General features: G+C 37.4%; 1 protein-coding gene across 9 annotated transcripts in view; it reads right to left on the bottom strand.

Moving 5' to 3' along the window:
- Nucleotides 1-25,066, bottom strand: part of trio (trio Rho guanine nucleotide exchange factor) — a 1,217,727-nt gene that overhangs the window by 1,047,037 nt on the left and 145,624 nt on the right. The gene's annotated exons all lie outside the window — the stretch shown is intronic.

Genomic DNA, 25,066 nt, shown 5'->3' with positions numbered 1-25,066 from the left:
TAGGAGAGGGTGGAAAGTAAGATGGAAGAAAGAGAACATGAGGGGATGTACAGTAAAAGGAATGAAAGGGGTTGCAGTTAAGGGCCGAAGGGACGCTGCAAAGAACTAAGTGATTGCGTACAGTGCTTTGTGAGAAAAGCAGGTACCACATCTTAGCGAGAAGAGCAGGTACCACATCTGTTCAGGAAGAGAAATTCACAGTAACACCTCTTTCCTTGAAGACTCATCATCAATTTGCATACGGAACGCCAATCGCCTTAAGATAACACAAGGAATTCTTTAGACCACTGGTTCTTAACTTTTTAATAACCCCCCACCCCCTCTAAGAGTTGGTCCTTCCCTCCACGCCCAACCCTTGCATCTATGAGTGAAATTCCCTCAAAGATTTAAAGGAAAATATAAAAAAAAGAGAAAGAGAAGGGGTTTCGAGGGATAGGGAGGGAGGTAAGCAATTGCAAAACATGGTTAGCCCAACGAGTCTAACCAGAGAAGTAGACTACAAGAAACTAACGTTATAAGGCGATACGTTTGCATTTGTTCATAAACTTCTGAATATTAGTTCCTCACTCTTATTAAGAGAATAACGAATATTATTCGAGAATTTTAATATTTCCCTAGAGCTCGCGCCTCCCCCTGGAAATTGCTGACTCGCCCCAGGTTAAGAACCACTGCTTTAGACCTTGATACAAGGCATACGGCCGCGTCATTGACACAGCATCAACATCCTGTTAAATTCCAATCGTCGTTAGCTCCCGACATTCTTGGCGAAAATTTATTTATTTAATAACCCTTCTCCGCCGATAAACCTTAGGACTAACGGCCTCTTCGCTTCCCCATTAGAGAAATGAAAGATGAGAGGGGAGAGAATATGTAGGAGGGAAGGGAGTGAGATGACTGGATGGCTGACTTGGAGGAAACCAATATTTATGGACCTTCTCTTGATCACTTGATTCTGAATTTAATTACGGATGCTGAGCTGTTCGTATTAGATAACAAAAAACCCTTTTTTAACTTTCTGTATAAGAAAACTATTTTGACGGCTTTGTCTGTCCGTCCGCACTTTATTCTGTCCGCACTTTTTTTGTCCGCCCTCGGATCTTAAAAGCTACTGTGGCTAGAGTCCTGCAAATTGGTATGTTGATCATCCACCCTCCAATCATCAAACATACCAAATTGCAGCCGTCTAGCTTCAGTAGTTTTTATTTTATTTAAGGTTAAAGTTAGCCATAATCGTGCTTCTGGCAACGATATAGGATAGGCCACCACCAGGCAGTGGTTAAAGTTTCATGGGCCGTGGCTCATACAGCATTATACCGAGACCACCGAAAGATAGTTTTATTTTCGGTGGCCTTGATTATGCGCTGTAGCGGCTGTATAGAAAACTCGATTGCGCCGAAGCAACTTCGGCGCATTCTTTACTTGTTTTTCTGTATGAGCTACCAATTCGGACCAACCTTATGAATAAAGATTTCTAACCAGAAGATGACCTCTTCAAATGCACAAGAATGATAATCATTTCAACTAAAATAACCAACTGAATATATTCTCTTAAATACGGAGCGTTGTGATAATAGATTCCATTCCATTGTAATAATCAACTTGTTAACAATTTTCATTAATAAATTTAATCATTATATGTTGGTAATGGAAGAACAATTTCTGCAGAGTACACAGCGGTAACTTGACTTTTAATGGCGAAATCCTTCTCCCAAGCAATTCAGAAGTAATTTGTTTCAGGCTTGTGATGTTAATTTGCGCTAATTTTCTTTGATTGCATTACCTTAATTTAACGCTGCTAATGACCCTTAAATATTGAATAAGGTGGTAAATCATGGGTGTGACGCCAGAATTTGGGGAAAATCAATCAGGCAGTAAATCCTTGGAAAAAGTCAATTACACAGAACATCCTTGCGAAAATAAATCAATCAGAACAGTATGTCCTTCGGAAAAAATCAATCAATTAGACAGTATATCCCTGGGTAAATCGATGAGTTAATCAATTAGACAGTATATATTTAGGAAAAATAATTAAGGTAGTATATCCTTGGGAAATGACAATCAATCAGACTGAATATCCTTTTGAAAAAGCCAATCCATTAGACAGTATATCCCAAGCTAATTACCAAAGGGATTATATCTCCGACATCAACTACAGTCCATCAATTATTATTTTTTTTACCCAACTGAGAAAATAAGCATGCAAAAAATGCACCGAACTTTCTACAGCGCAATCGAGTCTTCTGTACAGCATATAACCAAGGCCTCCAAAAATAGATCTGTCTTTCGGTGGTCTCGGTATAATGATGTATGACTCGCGGCCCATGAAACTTTAACCACGGACCGGTGGTGGCCTGGCCTATATCGTTGCCAGACACACGATTATGGCTAAATTTAACCTTAAATAAAATAAAAACTACAGAGCCAAGAGGGCTGCAATTTAGTATGTTTGATGATTGCAGGGTGGATGATCAACATACCAATTTGCAGCCCTCTAGCCTCAGTAGTTTTTAAGTTCTGAGGGCGGAAGGAAAAGTGCGGACTGAATAAAGTGTGGACAGACAGACAAATCCGGCACAATGGTTTTCTTTTCAGAAAACTGAAACCAAGAAACGACTGGAAAATGTTCTGGAGCACACACATAAAGTGGCCGAGACCATATAACCATAAAAATGCTAAAGAGTTAGGGAGGGGAAGAGCTGGGAAAAGATTCAAAGTATCTCGCGGAAGGCAGGCATATTGGATTTACTGAATCTCTTTCATCTTGAGAGAGAGAGAGAGAGAGAGAGAGAGAGAGAGAGAGAGAGAGAGAGAGAGAGAGAGAGAGAGGTCAGTTTCCACACTAAAAATATGAGCATCAATAAAGATTTCTCCTTCATGCTTGGAGAAAGAGAGAGAGAGAGGTCAGTTTCATCAATCAATATATGTACATGTCAATATAAATTTCACCTTAGAGAGAGAGAGAGAGAGAGAGAGAGAGAGAGAGAGAGAGAGAGAGAGAGAGAGAGAGAGAGAGAGATATGAGGGTCAATTTCCACACTAAAAACTTGGAAATGTTAATAAAGATTTCACCTTGGTACTGAGAGAGAGAGAGAGAGAGAGAGAGAGAGAGAGAGAGAGAGAGAGAGAGAGAGAGAGAGAGAGTGTCAGTGAGTTTCCACATTAAAAGATAATATGGCCAAGAAAAAAAGAGTCATTTACAACACTAAAAATATGAGCATGTCAATAAAGGTTTCACCTTTGTACTTCAGAGAGAGAGAGAGAGAGAGAGAGAGAGAGAGAGAGAGAGAGAGAGAGAGAGAATATGCAAGCTAGTTTCCTAACTCAAAATATGAATATGTCAGTCAAGATTTCACCTTTATATTCACCCATCCCAGTTTCTCATTCCCTTCCTGTTATGAGCACACCATGCACAGCAACGTTCGATGGAGCAACTACTGTCTTCAAAAGCAACAACAAGAGAGAAAACAGCAGCTTCCTCAAAACTTCCGTTCGAAAAATAACAGTTCTCGGTCGTTTCTCCAGTTCCCTCTTTTTCTCAAGTGTGATTTACCACCTCCCATTCATCACCATTCGTACCCCCATAAAAAATAACGTCTTATGGGTCCCAGTCGACCCATTAATCGCTCTCTCTTTCTCTCTCTCTCTCTCCTAGTTTTACCCTCTGATCTTAAAAACTACTGAGGCCAGAGGGCTGCAAATTGATAAGTTGATAATCCACCCTCCGATCACCAAACATACCAAATTGCAGGCCTCTGGCCTCAGTAGTTTTGATTTTATTCAAAGTTAAAGTCAGCCATAATCGTGCGTCTGGCAACGATATAGGATAGGCAACCACCGGGCCGTGGTTAGATTCATGGGCCGCGGGTCATAAAGCATTATACCGAGACCACCGAAAGATAGATCCATTTTCGGTGGCCTTGATCATACGCTGTACCGCCTGTGCAGAAAACTCGATTGCCCCGTAGAAACTTCGGCGCAACTTTTACTTGTTTTCTTCAAGAGACGCTAAACGATCGACCAACAGCTAACCACAAAAGTGAAAGGAATCATTTCCGATCTACTGTGTCACTGTCTAGGGTAATAAAGTTTGGTAAATGACTAATTCTGAAACTTGAAATCGCATCCTGAAGTTATAAAATCACATAGGTTGAATGGACTGTTTCCTTCCTGGGAAAAAAATTAATTCCAGATTCTATATGTAAATTGAATCCTTTCAAAAATTACTTTAAAATGTTAGTCATGTATACATATATATATATATATATATATATATATATATATATATATATATATATATATATATATACTGTATATATATACATATATGTATGAATGTATATATATATACACACACACATGTATGTATCATGTGTATATATATATATATATATATATATATATATATATATATATATATATATATATATATATATATATATATACATATATAAAGTATATATATATGGTGAAAGTGACTGTGTTGATTCCATGGACTGCTAATTGTTTAGATGTAAAAAGAGGCTGCCATTACCAATGTGTCGTACAGATATCGTCACACATAGAGACAAGAGGTTATTAATAAAAGCATTAAAAATTAACTAAAGGCCACAACGTGGAACGCGCCTCTTTGATCAAATATTAACAAACTCCGGAACACTAATTGGATCAAGATAGAACCTAAGCTCCTTTATATCATTAAACTTCTTGGAAAGCGAGAGAGAGAGAGAGAGAGAGAGAGAGAGAGAGAGAGAGTGCTTATCATTTATCGAGCATCCTTTCGAAAAATTGATAACAAATATAGGATACAACTTTGTCTCTTTGCAAGCTCATAATAGCTGATAATCGTGGATATTCAATTCCATGACAACGAATCATGTTGAGAATAATACAATACGTCAAAGGTGCGTTACAAAATTATATATATATATATATATATATATATATATATATATATATATATATATATATATATATATATATATATATATATATATATATATATATATATATATATATATATACATATAATATACATACATACATACACACACACATATATATATAAATATATATATATATATATATATATATATATATATATATATATATATATATATATATATATATATATATATGACACACTAGTAAAATACAGCGAAATCACCGAATTTCTTCAGTTGGTTCTAATCACTCGCTGCTGTTAACACACCTAATAACCGACTGCCGCCTTTAACGAATTAACTCGAAAGTCTAAAGTAAAAGCCAAATGAGAACTGCAACAACAAACTGCACATTTGCCGTGCACTTGAAGAAGTCATCCATTCAAGGAGAAGCAAAACAAGACTATTACTTAAGAGCTGCCAACACGATCCCCTCCCCCACCCTTATCCGCCAACCGCCACCAATGTCACCCTCTTACCCTGACAAGCAAATCCTTCGTATACGATACATAATGTGAAACCTTAGACAAATCATCTGAATAAAACAACAGGAAAGAAATGAGTATGTATGTGTGTGTGTATGTATGTATGTATATATATATATATATATATATATATATATATATGTGTGTGTGTGTGTGTGTGTGTGTGTGTGTGTGTGTGTGTGTGTATAACTGAATCACGAAGATATGGAACGTGATGAATGTATAAATAAAGGCAAATACCACGAAGGAAAGTGAAATGACGGAGTCGGAGTGGTTGCTAGGCCTTTGACTTACTGTCCTTTAATTAGATTATATATATATATATATATATATATATATATATATATATATATATATATATATATATATATGTGTGTGTGTGTGTGTATACATATATCATATATACATACATACATACATACATACATACACACGAATACATATATATATATATATATATATATATATATATATATATATATATATATATATATATGAATGTCTTTTCCTGTAATACTATAGTGTAATATGAAAATAAGGCCCATAAAACACTATTTAAACGTTGAAACCATATATTTCGGGCACTTGTTTCTGTGCCCCTGTTCACTGGTAGAATATGGACAGGTGGAAAGTTACAATGGTATATATACAAAATGGGAAAAGGACGGAAAACTGCCGTTCCTAGATGTACTGATCATAAGAAAACAGAACAGGTATGCATTTACAGTATATAGAAAACCCACCTTCGCTGTCTCCTACATTCATTTCTTAAGCTACCACGACGTCTCCGTAAAAATCATGGTAGGGTGCAACCTATTCCTCAGAGGACTTAGGATATGTTCAAATGAGTACCTGGATCAAGAATTTAACACGATCCGCCAACACCTAACGCAACTGCTCTATCCACCACACATTATCGAGAGGGCTATTAATAAAGCGAATAAAATATACTACAGAGGTCCCACTCACAACAGACAAATAGATTTCAACAACAAAATAAAGCTTCCATACGATGAAAACATCCAAAAGGCCACCGAGCAACTCAGTTCTAATAATCCTTTCATTTTCCATTATCCCAAATCCATCGGGAGTTCGCTCGTTAACGTATACTTAAATAACAAAAGGGAAGAAGCCGGAGTTTACAAGATACCGTGTAGTAATTGTCATGACATCTATGTAGGCGAGACAGGTAGATCGCTCTCGCAAAGAATAACAGAGCACAAAAGATCAGTACGTTACGCTTCGGAGAGTTCGGGAATTTTCCTACATATTAGAAATACAGGGCATGTCATTAACTGGAGTGGGGCGGAGTTGGTTTTCAAGAGTAGCTGTCCGTACAAAAGAAAGATGCTGGAATCTGCTATCATCAATCAAACCAACAATATGAACCTGTCAGGAGGACATTGGAAATCGGACGCCATCGACACCTTAATCCTCAGACCCATCTTGAAGAAGATGACCCAAGAAACGCGACCGCCAGATCCATCGCCAAACGGGAGCTAATAAGGCCAAAAACCACTAGGAATTTGGTCATTCTCCTCCTTCTTAAGAATCGCCACCTCCTTAACATCGGAGGCCTAAGGCCACACCTTCATGTTTTTGTATATATACCATTGTAACTTTCCACCTGTCCATATTCTACCAGTGAACAGGGCACAGAAACAAGTGCCTGAAATATATGGTTTCAACGTTTAAATAGTGTTTTATGGGCCTTCTTATTTTCATATATATATATATATATATATATATATATATATATATATATATATATATATATATATATATAGTGTGTATGTATAATCCACATTCAATCTACCCCCAGAGAAAAACACCATAATAGCTGGAAACTGGGAACTCCTTATCGAATGTTATTTTTCACACTGATAAAATGAAAACTTCAAAATTCACTGACTCTCCCTTCTACCTATGCTAATTTTTCACAACACATACATCAACTTACGTACACCTATATTGTATTATGCAACAACTTACAGCCACAATACATTAATCTAAAAAGGAGGGGACACCTGATAGCGAACCACATGAAAAATAATGGCGGGTACCACAGCTCGGTTACTCAGAGAGAGAGAGAGAGAGAGAGAGAGAGAGAGAGAGAGAGAGAGAGAGAGAGAGAGAGAGAAGCCTAGCATGAGTGTCAGTTGCGACGTCGGCAGCATTCCCCCGGTACCAACGGTCTCAAGATTAATAATAGATCCTGTCGCCATAGCAAAAGAGCGTCGGAGACGCGCAAGCAGTGCGGGGATGAGAACGAAAATTCGCTCTGCACGTTCGTGAAGTCGCTGTGGTTTTTTTTTTTTTTTTTTTTTTTTTTTTTTTTTTGAGGGTTATTGGATATTTAAGTTAAAGTCTTCCTGGGCCTCTATAGGCTCATAGGGCAGGCGCTGATCTCCTGTCTCTTAGGCCGACAGCCAGCGTTGGAACAGGTCCCAATGCCTATGACACGCGGCCAGTGTGTCGCTAGGCCCACTGTTTAACTCCCCAGCCCGAGGGTTGCTACCTATTCTCCTACTGAACCTCTTGGGTTTTTTTCGGACCATTAGGTTGACGGGCTGCCGGATTTTTGCAGTTGCGCAATCCGAGCCATCACTGAGCGGCAGGATTTGAACCCCGGCCACTGCTGAGAAATTCATAATATCGTAATAATGGTTGCGCACTAAAAATCTATCATATAAATATATTTCATTAATATGCAAAAGACAAAATCATTTTTAGCGTACGCACTGAGGAGGAATACGTTCAGGTGTTCGAAAAATCTTTGTTTTTATCTTTTGCGCATAATTCGATTTATGTATATAATTGTGAAATTATTATTATTATTATTATTATTATTATTATTATTATTATTATTATATAATAATAATAATAATAATAATAATAATAATAATAATAAAATAATAATAATAATAATAATAATAATAGATAATATAATATAATAATAATAATAATAATAATAATTATTATTATTATTATTATTATTATTATTATTATTATTTAAAATAGTAGCTGTTTCTACAGAATTTAATCTAGTCTTCTCTATTCGTCACATGATCTTCTCTCATCACGTTGCCAAGAAAACTGTCAGACAAATGAAGAAGACTATAAAAATTAAATTCCGTAGATGCAGCTACTTTTTTCAATAATAATAATAATAATAATAATAATAATAATAATAATAATAATAATAATCGAGAAACAAATCCACATTTATGTATATGTACATATATTTAAAAAGAGATCTAAAAGCATAGCTTTCGGGAATCTGTTCGATTCCCCTTTTCAATCTCTCACTGAAAAGAGGAATCGGACACATTCCCGAAAGCTATCTGTACAGATCTATCTTTAAATTTATGTATTTTATACATAACTGTGGATTTGTTTCACCATCTTAAGACTCGTGCTATTACGAGTAATTTTTCATATAATAATAATAATAATAATAATAATAATAATAATAATAATAATAACAAAACAAAATGATACTTAGCCAAATAAATACCCAGCCCAAACATCATTAAAACCCAGACAATCATTCGCAGGATGACGAGTAAGCCTCCAAAATGTAGACCAGCTTCACAAGCATGTGGCAAACACATGGCAAAGAGACCAGAATAACAACAAGCACATAGGATGATTCACTCTAAAATCAAATGGAAAAGAACATTAACGGACACTGTAACCACAACAGAGAGAGAGAGAGAGAGAGAGAGAGAGAGAGAGAGAGAGAGAGAGATGCAAGGCAGTTTCCTCACTTCAAATAAAAATTTAACATTATTCATACATACATACATACATATATATATATATATATATATATATATATATATATATATATATATATATATATATATATATATATATATATATATATATATATATATATATATATATATATATATATATATATATATAGAGAGAGAGAGAGAGAGAGAGAGAGAGAGAGAGAGGTCAAGTGACTTGGGAAAATTGCATTCACTTGATACGATTATGCTTTCATAAGGAGACGATATAGCTGCTAACGCTGATATACAGAGAGAGAGAGAGAGAGAGAGAGAGAGAGAGAGAGAGAGAGAGAGAGAAGGGGGGAAGAGTCTTGAATATCAACAAAAACTGAAACGAACGAGGACAACTGTATTTACGAAGGCCTTAAAAACGATTAATAAATACCTACTAGTAACATTGAAAACCAACTAATCTGAACGCAGAGCTGAAAAACTTGTAGAAATTGCCTTTGAGGGCTTAACACCAAGACATGAAACTGAATTAATTTCTAAATATCTGGTCACCTAAACAAAGAAAAAAATCTAGGCCAGTCAACAAAGTCGACAGGAATGTGACACAAGGGGCAACATGGCCAACTCCCGAAAAAAAAAAGAAAAATTAAAAATGCTCCGAAGTTTCTTCGGCTCTTTCGAGTTTTCTGTACATCGTATAATCAAGAACACAGAAAATAAATGTTTTTCTATGGTCTCACTATAATGCTGTATGAGCCGCGGCCCATGAAACTTTAATCACGGGCCTGTGGTGGCCTGGCCAATATCGTTGCCAGAAGCACGATTATGGCTGACTTTAATCTTAAATAAAATAAAAACTACTGAAGCTAGAGGGCTGCAATTTTGGTATGTTTGATGATTGTAGGGTGATGACCAACTTACCAATTTGCAGCCCTCTAGCCTCAGTAGTTTTTAAGATCTGAGGGCGGACAGAAAAGAATGCGGACAGAAAAAAGTGCGGACGGACAGACAAAACCGGCACAGTTTTCTTTTCAGAAAACTAAAAACATGGAAAAAAAGGGAAAAGAATTAAAAAACGTGTTTCCGTTTACATCACGTTATTAGGCAACAGGTAACGGATTGCAATCTTTCTCGCACGTACCCTTGGGATTTTATTAAACGTGCAAGAGGCTGAGATGTCAACAACACGTGTTTTGCCAAAAGTGGAACCACACTTATATAAAGGAATTCAATCCTACTAGCTCGACAGCAGCCTGGCACTTTTTCATAAACGCGGTGTCAACTTCAGCCACAGATATTTTTCCGCAATTACGAGAGCTTGCGAGAGAGAGAGAGAGAGAGAGAGAGAGAGAGAGAGAGAGAGAGAGAGAGAGAGAGAGAGAGAGAGAGAGAGCTACTCTCTCTCTTATATTATGCTTCCTTCTCACAACTCTCTGAGCTTAGTGCAAAAGGCCTTGAGCGGTTACAAAATAGCCAAGCGGGCTTTCCACACTCTCTTCTATTGAACTCTCTCGCTCTCTATCTCTCCTGCTTCTGAACATGCGTTACCCTACCAAGCTACCCTGGCAATTTACTCTTTTCTATCCGACTCTCTCTCTCTCTCTCTCTCTCACACACACACACACACGTACCTTGCTGAACGAAGTCTGTTAAATTTTAAGTATTCTTTACCGACTTTCATCTTTAGCAATGTCATTCATCATCATATCCAAAACACACACACACGCACATACATATATATATATATATATATATATATATATATATATATATATATATATATATATATATATATATATATATATTATATCTATATCTATATCTATATATATATATATATATATATCCATGAACACTATATATATATTCTTCTTTGTAGCACAATGCAAAATATTTCAAAACTCAAGGTTAAAAAACTGAATGCCATACAAAACATAACGACTTACCGTATAGGTATTCATTCATACAATACAAGCACTCCAAACACCGATTTTAACATGAGTGACCAAGGATACATTATATTTTTGGAAAAGGGGGTGCGGTGTAAATGCAAATTCTAAGTTACAGCATATGCTATTAACAGACAGGTTAAATAACTGATTTTAGTTTTCTGTAAAAGAAAACTATTGTCTGTCTGTCCGTCCGCACTTTTTCTGTCCGCCTTCGGATCTTAAAAACTACTGAGGCTAGAGGGCTGCAAATTGGTATTTTGATCATCCACCCTCCATGCATCAAAAATACCAAATTGCAGCCCTGTAGCCTCAGTAATATTTTTTATTTAAGGTTAAAATTAGCCATAATCGTGCGTCTGGCAACAATATACACAGGCTACCACCGGGCCGAGGTTAAAGTTTCATTGGCCGCGGCTCATACAGCACTATACAGAGACCACCGAAAGATAGATCTGACTTAGGTGGCCTTGATTATACGCTGTACAGAAAACTCGATTGCGCCAAAGAAACTTCGGAGCCTTTTCGACTTGTGTTAAAGATTTTCTTCCATTTATAGGTAAATCAGTTCACTTGGTAAAGCACGTAATTAACCTGAAAAACACAATATTCTTAAACTTACCGACCCGGAAAATCAGATCTTTAATAGCGATGAAAAAAAAAAAAAAAGGAAATTCCATAACTAAATCTGAGAATTTAGTGACAAAATTTCTCTCTCTCTCTCTCTCTCTTCTCTCTCTCTCTCTCTCTCTCTCTCTCTCTCTCTCTATATATATATATATATATATATATATATATATATATATATATATATATATATATATATATATATATATATATATATATACATAGACAGAGAGAGAGAGAGAGAGAGAGAGAGAGAGAGAGAGAGAGAGAGAGAGAGAGAGAGAGAGAGAAATTTTGTTACTAAATTTTTAATTTTGTTTTGGAAGTTCCTAATTATATATATATATATATGTATAATGTAGTAAAACCTTTCAGCCCTTTTCTAGTCCAGATCCGAACAAAACAAAAACAAAAACAAAACAAACGATAAACAAACAACACTACATTTCATTACTGAAACGGCGGTTTACCGGTTCCTCAGGATTCCATCTCAAGGGGTCCTACTAATAAGAGAATCCAAATCCCCCCTCTACCCCCCAAATAGGGGGTGGGGATACCAGAGGGGATACCATACCGAAGGCCAAGCGCATCCCACGGGGATACACAGCTTTAAGGCAGACATAATGTCCGTCTGCGTCGAGGAAGAGAGATAACCCTGGCGCCTCCGCGATGACTTTCTCTCTCTCTCTCTCTCTCTCTCTCTCTCTCTCTCTCTCTCTCTCTCTCTCTCTCTCTCTCTCTCCTTATCGTAATTTACGTGAGGTAAATATAAAAAAAAAATCCCCATAAAGACACTGACTTGATCACAATCATCGGTAGGAAATGTCAACTGTTTCTTGGTGAATCACAGGCAATCACTCGATCGGTAGAGAGAGAGAGAGAGAGAGAGAGAGAGAGAGAGAGAGAGAGAGAGAGAGAGAGAGAGAGAGAGAGAGAACTGATAGCAGGGAAGGAGAGAGAGAGAGAGATAAGGGGGGAACTGGTAGACAGAGAGAGAGAGTACTGGTAGGAGAGAGAGAGAGAGAACTGGTAGGAGAGAGAGAGAGAGAGAGAGAGAGAGAGAGAACTGGTAGGAGGGAAGGGAGAGAGAGATAAAGGAGGGAACTGGTAGAGAGAGAGAGAGAGAGAGAGAGAGAGAGAGAGAGAGAGAGAGAGAGAGAGAGAGAGAGAGAGAGGAGGAAGGGGAAGGGAGAGAGAGAGATAAATGGGGAACTGAGAGAGAGAGAGAGAGAGAGAGAGAGAGAGAGAGAGAGAGAGAGAGAGAGAGAGAGAGAGAGAGAGAGAGAGAGAGAGCTGGTAGGAGGGAAGGGGAGAGAGAGAGATAAATGGGGGAACTGAGAGAGAGAGAGAGAGAGAGAGAGAGAGAGAGAGAGAGAGAGAGAGAGAGAGAAGGGGGGGGAACTGGTAGAGCAGAGAGAGAGAGAGAGAGATACTACTACAAATCCAAAGACGTGATTAATAATTAGTGTGATTAAGCAATCACCAGTATCATTCCAAAATCAATCGGAATCGTGATCAACGAACGCTCGAAGGATTACACTCCATATGTATCACATATTACCTTTAACAACTGCTGCCCTTAACACCCAAATACCATGTGCTTGTGAAAGATTCAGTTTGCCTTCAGATGACAACCAACTGCATCCAGATAATTAAGAGGTACTTTGTAAGACACCTTGGCTATTCGACACATGAATTGAGATTTGCTTCTTTTAGCGCATACTGCAAGTTCGGCTTGCATTACGGTATATCATATCCTTTTGCATTTCCCCTTCCCTTTCCCTCCTGTTACTTCTGTTTCTGCTTTCTAATGAACACCACATTCTGTGGAAGTTTGAATTTCAAGACAATGGCCCCTCTGGGTTTGTTCCATATGAATAGAGTTCAGCTTTTGAATAATAATAATAATAATAATAATAATAATAATAATAATAATAATAATAATAATAATAATAATACGATGGATTCTCAAGCATTGTTAAAAAAAATTACCTAAAAATTTTCTACACAAAAATACTTTAAAAATATAAGCATCAGATTAACTTCTACTAAATTTTAAACACTATTATTACATTTTGAAAGCTCTTACGTCATTTCCGAACTCACCTTAAAAAATTTTAAAAAACAAATACCTCAAAAATATAAGCGTCAGACTAGCTTCTGCCAAATTTTACACACCATCATTACATTTTGAAAGCTCTTACGTCATTTCCCAACTCACCATTAGTAATTTGAAAGAGCTCGTGCAGAAACGGTGGTAAAAACGTGAAATCACTCTGGGACGCCAAACTATTTTTTCTCCTTTTCCAAAATCATGGAAAACCGCCCCACCCACCTTAATTAAGACAAGATACTTCCGGAGTGAAAGGTGCATTCATCACCGTATCCCGACACTTACATCCGGAACGCGACACTGGATGACAAGCCCCAAATTTTCCTTCATCCAAGACAAGTCTTCAACATATCAGCCAGTGGAAGCCACAAAACTCACCTGTGGAAAACAAGAGTATACAAATTAGTATGATAAAAAAAAAATTAAATCTTACCAAAACTTAATATAACCACTGAAGATAAATAATTTTAATATTAAGAAAATAAATGTCAAGTATGTAATATACAAAACACTCTAGTCTATTCCACTGAGTTGAAGAAAGGGATATATAGTTGACATTTTTTTTTTTTTTATCTTTTTTTACATACATAGCATACATTCTCTTTTATCTAATAAATCCACAGAAACCCCTAAAACTGCAATAAGAATAAAACTAAATATCAACATATTTAAAACACAAGTCGTTTGGGATGAGGGTGCGACCCCTATGCCTCTTTCTCTCCCCACATGACCGAACCACCAGTCGACTAACTACCAGGTACATATTTCATTATATAGGTCAACAGAAGCACAATTATTATTATTATTATTATTATTATTATTATTATTATTTTTTTTTTTTTTTTAAAGAAACGGCCTAATACCCCTCCCTCCCCAACCCCAATGAAACGAGGTTGATAACCGCTGGTTCAAGCGAACATAAGAATCACTTCCTAAAATTCTGACACCTGACATAATTCGGTCTTCAGTGCCAACAGCCAATTAATGAACGAAGATTCTGGGAGTCTCCTCCTACCACCCCATACCACCAGGCCCAACCCCCCACCCGACAGGAATTTCTGGGTCTTTCTGGGTCACCCTTGAAGGGTTCCCTATCCCGAACGAAGATAAAACAATTATCACCCTCTCATCTCCATGAAGAGGGAGCCCCGCAATTCAATTAAGCTTCTGATAGTCTTAGACTTTTTCGCTATTGGAGGTACGAGAGAGAGAGAGAGAGAGAGAGAGAGAGAGAGAGAGAGAGAGAGAGAGAGAGAGAGAGAGAGAGAGAGTCGAGGGGACCTCGCTCAGTAACACCTTGAATTAATAATAATAATAATGACCCCTTTTCGAATTAAGGTGCCGGAAAATAAGACGGTTAATAGTCGAGAGTACCCGTAAATCGTCTCTATACAATAGAATTTAGGCCAAAGGCCAAGCGCTGGGACCTATGAGGTTATTAAGCGCTGAAATGGAAATTGACAGTAAAAAGGTTGGAAAGGTGCAACAGGAGGGAAACCTCGCAACTGCACTTTAAATCAATTGTTAGGAGAGGGTGGAAAAGTTAAGTATACCTTAGTTTTACCAGACCACTGAGCTGATTAACAGCTCTCCTAGGGCTGGCCCGAAGGATTAGACTTATTTTACGTGGCTAAGAACCAATTGGTTACTTAGCAACGGGACCTACAGCTTATAGTGGAATCCGAACCACATTATAGCGAGAAATGAATTTCTATCACTAGAAATAAATTCCTCTAACTCTTCATCAGCCGGTCGGTGGAATTGAACTCCGGCCCATCGAGCGACAGTCTGAAGCTCAACCGACTCAGCCAAGGGAGAGATTAGGAGAGGGTGGAAAGTAAGAGGGAAGAAAGAGAATATGAACGGAGGTACAGTAAAAGGAATGAAAGCAGTTGCAGCTGGGGGCCGAAGAGACGCTACAAAGAACCTCAAGTAATGACTACAGTGCACCGCATGATGCACAATGACGGCACTATCCCCTACGGGGATCGTCTTTATGTGTAGTACGTCAGTTCACTTATTGAAGTCTTGATAACGGACATAAAGATGAATATCAGCAACTTGAAACATCCAATAATCAATCAAACAGATTAAATAAGCTTTTTACTTGACTCGATAACTTTTCTTTTTAAGCTTTCCTTAACACAGCCTTGAAATAAAACTATAAAAATCTATAATGTGTCTGACGTATAACTCATATTGCACCTGATATGAAAAATGTCATAATGTGAAAAGGGCTCTCTTTTTCAACGAATATTACCATGAATAAAGATTAAATAAGGGCTTTACAGAAAGATTTTTATAAAGAGAAAAAGGGCCATGACGCGTTTGAGGCAACCTGCCAATATCTTTGCCATAACAACAAAGGATTATCTTTAAGGTACATAAAATGACGAATGCAAAAAGGTGCCTCGACCACCCTCGATTAGACAAAACAAAATTAATCAAGGCAGAAATGTTTTGATAAGACTGACTGACTTGCAACGTAAGGAAAACTAACAGCAGGTCATCGATGTCGACTTACTTCTGCCTCCGTGAAAAGAAGACCATTCAAACTGCTTGACATGGAAAAACAAACTTCCATTTTCCCTTTCAGTTTAAAGTCGAGATGAACGATTAGGAACACGTTAATCGCCCATTTTAGTTTTCTGTAAAAGAAAACTACTGAGGTGGCTATTTGTCTGTCCGTCGGCACTTTTTTCTGTCCGCCCTCAGAACTTAAAAACTACTGAGGCTCGAGGGCTGCAAATTGGTACGTTAATCATCCACGCTCCAATCATCAAACTTACCAAATTGCAGACCTTTAGCCTCAGTAGTTTTTTTTTTTTTATTTACGGTTAAAGTCAGCCATAATCGTGCGTCTGTCAACGCTATATGACAGTTCCACCGGTCTATGGCTGAAAGTTTCATGGGCCGCGGCTCATACAGCATTATACGCTGTACCAAAAACTCGATTGCGGATTTTTTACTTATTATCTCCAGTTTACAATTAAATTCTGGAACCAATACCACAGCCTGCAGGATATATAAATTTCCGTAAACTCTTCTAGGAACATTAAAATCCTGAATGGGTCAAAAATGAAGAAGATATGAAAAGGATTCAAATTACAATATTTTTCAAACTAAAACAAAGTAGTTTCGTCCAGTTACTAAATCACTCTTTGTGAATCCTACAGCACGAAGAACAGCGCTTCGTTTCAAGTTTCTAACAAACATAACAACGAAGAATCTTTTTTGTTTTACGTAGGTATTTCTGTTTTTATTTATCCAGCTCAATGTTTCAATATTAAAAAAAAAAATATTTTTATAATCTAGAACCTCCGATGAGACACGAATCGCCATTCGACTTTTATATTTTTTTCCAACAAACGTTGAAGCGGATTTCAAAACTCGACAGGCTAAACTTTCAAAAGATACCACAATGGAAACACTTCACAGATTTATTGTTCATAACCCTCATTCTGGCCTAGACTAAATAATAGCCTACAATTAACCGCCCTGTCGGCATTCTCACAGAAGAAAATACACGCAACAGACTATAAAAAGAAACAAATATCCTCGATAATTACGACAATAAGAAAACTGATGACTGATACAAACACCTACAATTCTGCAATAAAAATACAGTAAGTAGACTTAAAAGTATCCCACAGGAAATAAAATATTGAGACAGACTAAAACAAGAAACAAAAACAAACTCGGTAACTAGACAAAAGCATGACTGCTGAAAGGTACAAGCAAAGAAAATTCTTTCTCAAAAACTACAGTAAGTTACACTCAATAAAACAACTACATAAATTTGCGTCTGATTGCCAAAAACTATTTCCCTTTACTACCAAGAAATAAAAGGAGGTTCTACACTTCTAGTACACCTCGTCACCAACACCGCTGTTTGCCGTAAGGATGAACCCTCCCATGGCAAACAGAAAAAACACCCTTCACCAAATCTCAAGTTAATTGAAAAACACACCAAAAACAATTCACAAATAAATTGGATGACTGATAGGTGCATGTTTTAATTTACTTTTCACTTATGTAGTAGTTCTCACTCGCGAACACGATAAAAAAAAAAACTGCACGAATTTCATGCGCAATACGAATGAACATCTTCTTTAGATATTTTAAGGAGATAAATTACCAAAAATATGGTGTTTGTGCGGTTCAGTTTGCAACATTAGCACAACTAACATTGCGTATTTCACGTAAAACTGACAAAATTACATAAATATATGTTACATACATGTGTGTACATATATACGTGTGTGTGGCACACACTATTTAATAATAATATCCTGAATCTAAACATATAAATAAAACGACAGTCTTGCACATAAGCAATGACAACTCGTAAAAGCTTCTCTCAGATCTAGAGAGAGAGAGAGAGAGAGAGAGAGAGAGAGAGAGAGAGAGAGAGAAGAGGATGGGTCTCTCGCAATTCGAAATGAGACAAAAGGCAATTTATTCCAGCCAGCACCCCCAGCGAGCTTATTAATCGGGTCATTGTGGCCAGGGTGTTACAGTCGACGCCTCTCGACAGATCAATGCTAACGCGATGAACAGAAATCCACAACAGACGACCTCCATTACGACAATGAATTTGGGTTACAGAATAGAATAGAATACAGAAGTTAAGCCAAAGGCCAAGTGCTGGGAAAGTAGAAAGGTTTTGATGGTGTACCAGTGCAAGAGTCATATCAACAGTGGCATAATTCTTTAAATGATTTTTTTCTAAAGATATAAATATGTACACAACTTGCAAGACAAAGCTTATCATGTTATTCAATCATTTAGTTGCAAGTACATCCTACATATTTCAGTTACAAAAATTCATTTGAACAATTATGCCACTATTAATATGACTCTTACACCAGGAGGTAAACCTCGCAGTTGCATTATGAAACAATTGATAAGAGAGGGTGAGAAGCAAGATGGAAGAAAGGGAATATGAACGAAGGTACAGTAAAAGGAATGAAAAGGGCTGCAGTTAGGGGCCGAGGGGACGCTGCAAAGAATCTTAAGCAATGCCTACAGCGCACCGCATGAGATGCACTGACGGCACAAAAGGGAAAACATCACAATGAGTGGGAGAATTTGATTTTAAATTTGCATTCAAATAAGAGTGCTTTTTATTTTAATATAATCAAATTTTTATCTATCTATATATTTATAATTTGTTAATTCATCTCTTCTTTCTGTATTTCATATTACCTTCTGTTGCTCCTTTCTAGTGAACACCATATTCTTTGGAAGCTTCAGCCTCAAGTCAATGGACACAGCGGGCTTGTTCCATATTAACAGGGTTCATCTCCTGAATAATAATAATAATAATAATAATAATAATAATAATAATAATAATAATATTAATAATAATTTAATTTTTTCGCATTCATATACAATTGATTGATAGACTTATGGTCATTAAAACTGGCGTCGCATCAGATTACGTTGCTGGAGCCGTAAGAAAATTGAATAGGAAGCTAAAAAAAAAAAAAGCGTTTTAAAGGAAAGTTTCATATAAAAAATGTAACTGATTTTAATTTACAATGAGTTCGTATCCATTATGAAGGGAGAGAACGTGACGAGATTCATGGGTAAGAAAATAATGAGGATTCGAAACATTTAAAAAAAAAAAGTAATAAATACGCCGAAGTTTCTTCGGCGTAATCGTGTTTTCTGTAAGCCGCTACTACAGCGTATAATCAAGGCCACCGAAAATAGTTCTATCTTTCGGTGGTCTCGGTATAATGCTGTATGAGCCGCGGCCTATGAAACTCTAAACACAGTGACGTGGTGGCCTGGCCTATATCGTTGCCAGACGCACAGTTATGGCTAACTTTAACGTTAAATAAAATAGCAAAAAAAATATTGAGGGCTGCAATTTGGTATGTTTGATGATTGGAGGGTGGATGATCAACATAACAATTTGCAGCCCTATAGCCTCAGTAGTTTTTAAGATCTGAGGGCGGAAAGAAAAAGTGCGGACAGACAAAGCCGGGACAATAGTTTTCTTTTACAGAAAACTAAAAAGTTTGTTTGTTCTAAAAAGAAGAATGGAACTGTATTATTGCGTTCAAAAATATAAGCTGACCGTCGTAGAGACACCAGTTTTGAGAATACAGGAATCATCATTGCACAGGCACGGTTTAACGTGAGATCATTGTTAATAATCTTATTTAACGGCATGTTTCGCGAAAAACAAAACACAAAGTCACATTTGGTTCGAAGTAAACACCTAATGCGTGCTCTCTCTCTCTCTCTCTCTCTCTCTCTCTCTCTCTCTCTCTCTCTCTCTCTCAAAAAAAAAAAAACACACACACACACACAATCACATGACATCCTCATCTAATGAAATTAGGAAGGCGATAGGTTGGAAAGAACTTTCAACATACCTCCATAACATGACTTGGTATTTTCTAGACGACGAGCAAGCACGAACTGGTAAGTTACTTTCGTTTTCACGGTGCACGGTGCCAACAAGACCCTATTAACTGTTCAAAATTTTATTACACCCAATAATTAGCTTTGATGCAATAATAACGCCGACTGACTACAATTATGTTGTATTGCGCTTACCCCATGACAGAACATTACACAAATGAATCTCATTAAAATCATCGATATAAAATAACTTTTACTCAGGTTATATAAATATATGTCGTACCCACCTCTCTCTCTCTCTCTCTCTCTCTCTCTCTCTCTCTCTCTCTCTCTCTCTCTCTCTCTCTCTCTCTCTCTCTCTCTCACACATGCACACAATTATCCAGTGTAATAAATCCATTTTAGGCTTGCTTTGTCTATATATATATATGTACATATATGTACGTATGTGTCGAATGCAGCACGAAAGAACGCGAGCTTGAGAATATCACAATCCACGTCAAACTTCCGATGTGGATTTTGTGGTACGTATGTGTATATATATACGCTCATTATATTATATATATATATATATATATATATATATATATATATATATATATATATATATATATATATATATATATATATATATATATATATATATATATATATATATATAGAGAGAGAGAGAGAGAGAGAGAGAGAGAGAGAGAGAGAGAGAGAGAGAGAAATTTGAAAAGCAAAATATAACCCACGACATGAAAGACCAGTCTTGCCTACCAGGATATTGGCCCCTGCTAATTAAAAGCAGAACTTAAGAAGAAGACGTGACGCCAATCCCAAGTCAATCCCCGCCGGCAACGGATCAAGCCCCATTTGGATTCCTATTAGGGAAAGGATCAAGAAATCGGTTTCCATTTGGAAGTCTCAACCACACGACTCGCACCGAATCCTCAAGGAAAATAAAATATAAAAAGACGCTTGGGGGCAAGGCATGGTATGGTTGCTTAGCGCGTTCAAGGAGGCAAGAAATAAAGCGATGGTGGTGGAGATGTTAGTCGTAATAGAAGTAACAGAGAGAGAGAGAGAGAGAGAGAGAGAGAGGAGAGTGAATTTGGAGAGAGTATTAGAGAGAGAGAGAGAGAGAGAGAGAGAGAGAGAGAGAGAGAGAGAGAGAGAGAGAGAGAGAGAGAGAGAGAAGGTTAGAAGTAGTTAGAAGGAGGGAGAGAGAGAGAGAGAGAGAGAGAGAGAGAGAGAGAGAGAGAGAGAGAGAGAGAGAGAGAGAGAGAGAGAGAGAGAGAATTTGGAGGGTTAGAAGTAGTGTTAGTAAAGGAGAGAGAGAGAGAGAGAGAGAGAGAGAGAGAGAGAGAGAGAGAGAGAGAGAGAGAGAGAGAGAGAGAGAGAGAGAGAGAAGAAGAGTGTTAGTAAAGGGGAGAGAGAGAGAGAGAGAATTTGGAGGGTTGGAAGTAGTATTAGCAAAGGAGAGAGAGAGAGAGAGAGAGAGAGAGAGAGAGAGAGAGAGAGAGAGAGAGAGAGAGAGAGAGAGAGAGAGAGAGAGAATATATTGTCTTAAGAGGAAGAGTAACGCCCCCAAGTACATTCAAAACCACCAGAAACCTCTAAAGACGGAAGTCAATTCAACATGTCCCTTTTAGTCTGAAACTGTACTGCTGAGCGATAAGGGCTTAATTAAATATGACAGGATATGATAAGAAATGAATTAACAACTAAGATTAACCAAGCATTTAAACTGCAATGATTTTTGTCGAGAAACACGTGATCGTACATTTTATAGCACGGGTCACACTTGCATTTTGTCTTACTTGCAATATTCACTACAGTTTTATTTTTTTTTAACGAAATATGTTTCGTACAACAAACATACATACATACATACATACAACACACACACACACACACACACACACACCCTACTGCGAGGTATCTACAAACAAACATGACTATGGTTACGGTTTGGCTTAAGGCTGCAGTTTTATTGACCGCATTTGTTCTTTGTCTAATCCACGTTAACAACGAACATTTGCGTTCGTAAACGGACCCAAATATGAATTTGATTCTTACCCGAGTTTCAATTATAACCTGAAAATGACTTCGTTATTAAATCCAATAATTTGCCTTTTTGAACTCATTCATTTTGAAACGACAAATTTCACTTCGTCATGAAAACACGGACCAACCCCAAAACTAGGCCTGGGTCAATACACGTCGGTCTAGTATTAAATCATTAAAACCGGATGAAAAACTTATAAACCTACAAAAACCTAATTGGGAAAATTGCGGCGTAAACGCACTTTCACGTTCCACTATAAAACTACTTTTGAAAAAAAATTCTACCCATATCCCTCAATTGAACGAAACCACCAGCATATCGCTCATTCGAAATCGGAAGCAACTGCCTATACCCACCTCAGAGCATCTCAATTCCCTACCATAGCAGCTAACCACAATCCATAATTAACTGGAATCAAAATAATGAAAGACAACGATTAATTTATCGAAATATGCTTTTATGCCTATTGGACTGTGCCTTGCGTCTCAATAAATGTTTCTGTCTGACTTTGCTTGACATCATTCCATTCTCTCCCCGCAGTAGGGTGCCGTCAGTGACCCCACCCGCGGTGCACTGCAGGCATTACTTAATGCTCTTTGCAGCGTCCCTTTGGCCCACAGCTGCAACACCTTTCATTCCTTTTACTGTACCTCCGTCCATATTCTGTCTTCCGATTTACTTTCCACCCTCCCCTAACAATTGTTTCACAGTGCAAGTGCGAGGTTGTCCTCTTAGTACACCTTTAAAACCTTTTTAGACTCATTTTCCCTTTACGCGGTGAATGACCTCATAGGTCCCAGCGCTTGGACTTTGGCCTAAATTTTATATTATAATTCCAATTCCAATTCAACTCTTCTTGTCGCAAGATCTACTTCCCCCTTTCAAATTCTTAGCAAACTTTATTAAATAAAAAAGATAAGAAAAGATAAGAAATCCGACAAACGAACATTAAAAAACTGAAGAATTAAACTTAATGACAAAATCCAAAAGCGATTTCACGGACCGTACGCGTTACGGCTCCGATTCCGGCGATAAACATTCCGTAATCATTATTATGTCACACCAAAAGAACGACGTCCCGCAAAATTCCGTTCCGCTCCGCCTGACAATAACCGCGCTGGAATGGGAATGGGAAGGCGCCCGCATATACACGCAAAAATAACTTCTGTAATTCCTGGAAAATTCAGATCATCCGAAAACATCATCCATTAGCTAGTCCATCAATGCAATCGGCCACTTCGTGAATTATTAATGAGCGTCATAACGTTCACTCGGTCGTGCAAATGACCATACGTGGGCCGTTTTGCAGTGCCAGCCCCTAAAACATAAACATGTGAAATGTAAAGGCAAGAGTAACTGACATTTTAAATCTCTACGGTACCACACAAAATACTGATAAGCATATATACTACTGACGTCAATTTCCATAGATACTGTTCTGTGTTTTCTTTGACTACTGACGTCACTTTCCATAGAAACTGTTCTGTGTCTTACTGGTTAAAAATGTACATAAACAATTTTGACTACGAACGTCAATTTCCATAGCTATTGTTCTGTGTCTTCCTAGATAAAAACGAACATGAACCACTTTGGCTACGGATGTCACTTTCCATAGATACTGTTCAGTGTCTTCCTGGATAAAAATGAACATAACTTTGAACACCAATTTCCATAGATACTGTTTTGTGTCTTCCCAGATAAAAACGAACATGAACCGCTTTGATTACGGACGTCACTTTCCACAGATACTGTTCATATTCCCTAATAGTACAACAAAAGTAACCTCGATGATAATATATAGAAAAAATTATAAATCCATTCCTCCCGAACCACGCAGCAAAGAATCTTGTCCCATGAGCTTGTAACAGTAAAACATGTCATAAACACATGCTAACAACTTATCGCATACATATCCGTGATATTAACAGTAAAACATGTCATGAACACATGCTGGCAACTTATCGCATACATATCCGAGCTAGTGACAGACAAATATGTCATAAACATATGCAAGGAACTAATCGCATACATATCCCAAACAGGTTGACAACACGGTCGGCGACCGTAAGTGAAGTAGGAATCTTTGGCAAATGCTGGATAATCGTATGAAGCACTTGTTGAATTTAGCAATAGGTCGCTGACTTGTAAAAGGGGTATGAATGATATGTAAAAGGGGTATGACTGACATACAAGTTTGCATGACGGGGCTAAGACTGCTTTATGAAATGAAAAATATTTAATGTTTTAACAAAAATGCTCGGTGAATTATGCATTGTGTAAACAAACTAAATACGTAAAACGAACTAAACGGTCAAAATTAGTCAAATCTACCTCGGACACAGTTCCTCTGCAAAAACTGAGAGAGAGAGAGAGAGAGAGAGAGAGAGAGAGAGAGAGAGAGAGAGAGAGAGAGAGAGAGAGAGAGAGAGAGAGAGAATATTCCAATTAGAAACTTAAATGACAGAGAATATATTCCAATGAAAAACTTTAACCAAATAAGAGGGAGAGAGAAAATATTCCAATGAAAAACTTGAACTAAATAAGAGAGAGAGAGAGAGAGAGAGAGAGAGAGAGAGAGAGAGAGAGAGAGAGAGAGAGAGAGAGAGAGAGGAGATGCTAATTAACAGTGCGCGCGCGAAAAAAATTCCTGCCCAAAGCCAATCGGCACACAGTGTACCGGGAGAACAAATTGACTCTGAAAAATATGGAGGCAGAAATGGACAAAAATGTGCCGACTAATATTGCCAGGGGTCGGCGTTAAAAAATTAA

The sequence above is a fragment of the Macrobrachium rosenbergii genome, chromosome 6 (assembly GCF_040412425.1).
Source record: "Macrobrachium rosenbergii isolate ZJJX-2024 chromosome 6, ASM4041242v1, whole genome shotgun sequence".
NCBI lineage: Eukaryota > Metazoa > Arthropoda > Malacostraca > Decapoda > Palaemonidae > Macrobrachium > Macrobrachium rosenbergii.
Note: the sequence above shows the minus strand (reverse complement) of the source record. Positions and strands in the feature narration are given on the sequence as shown.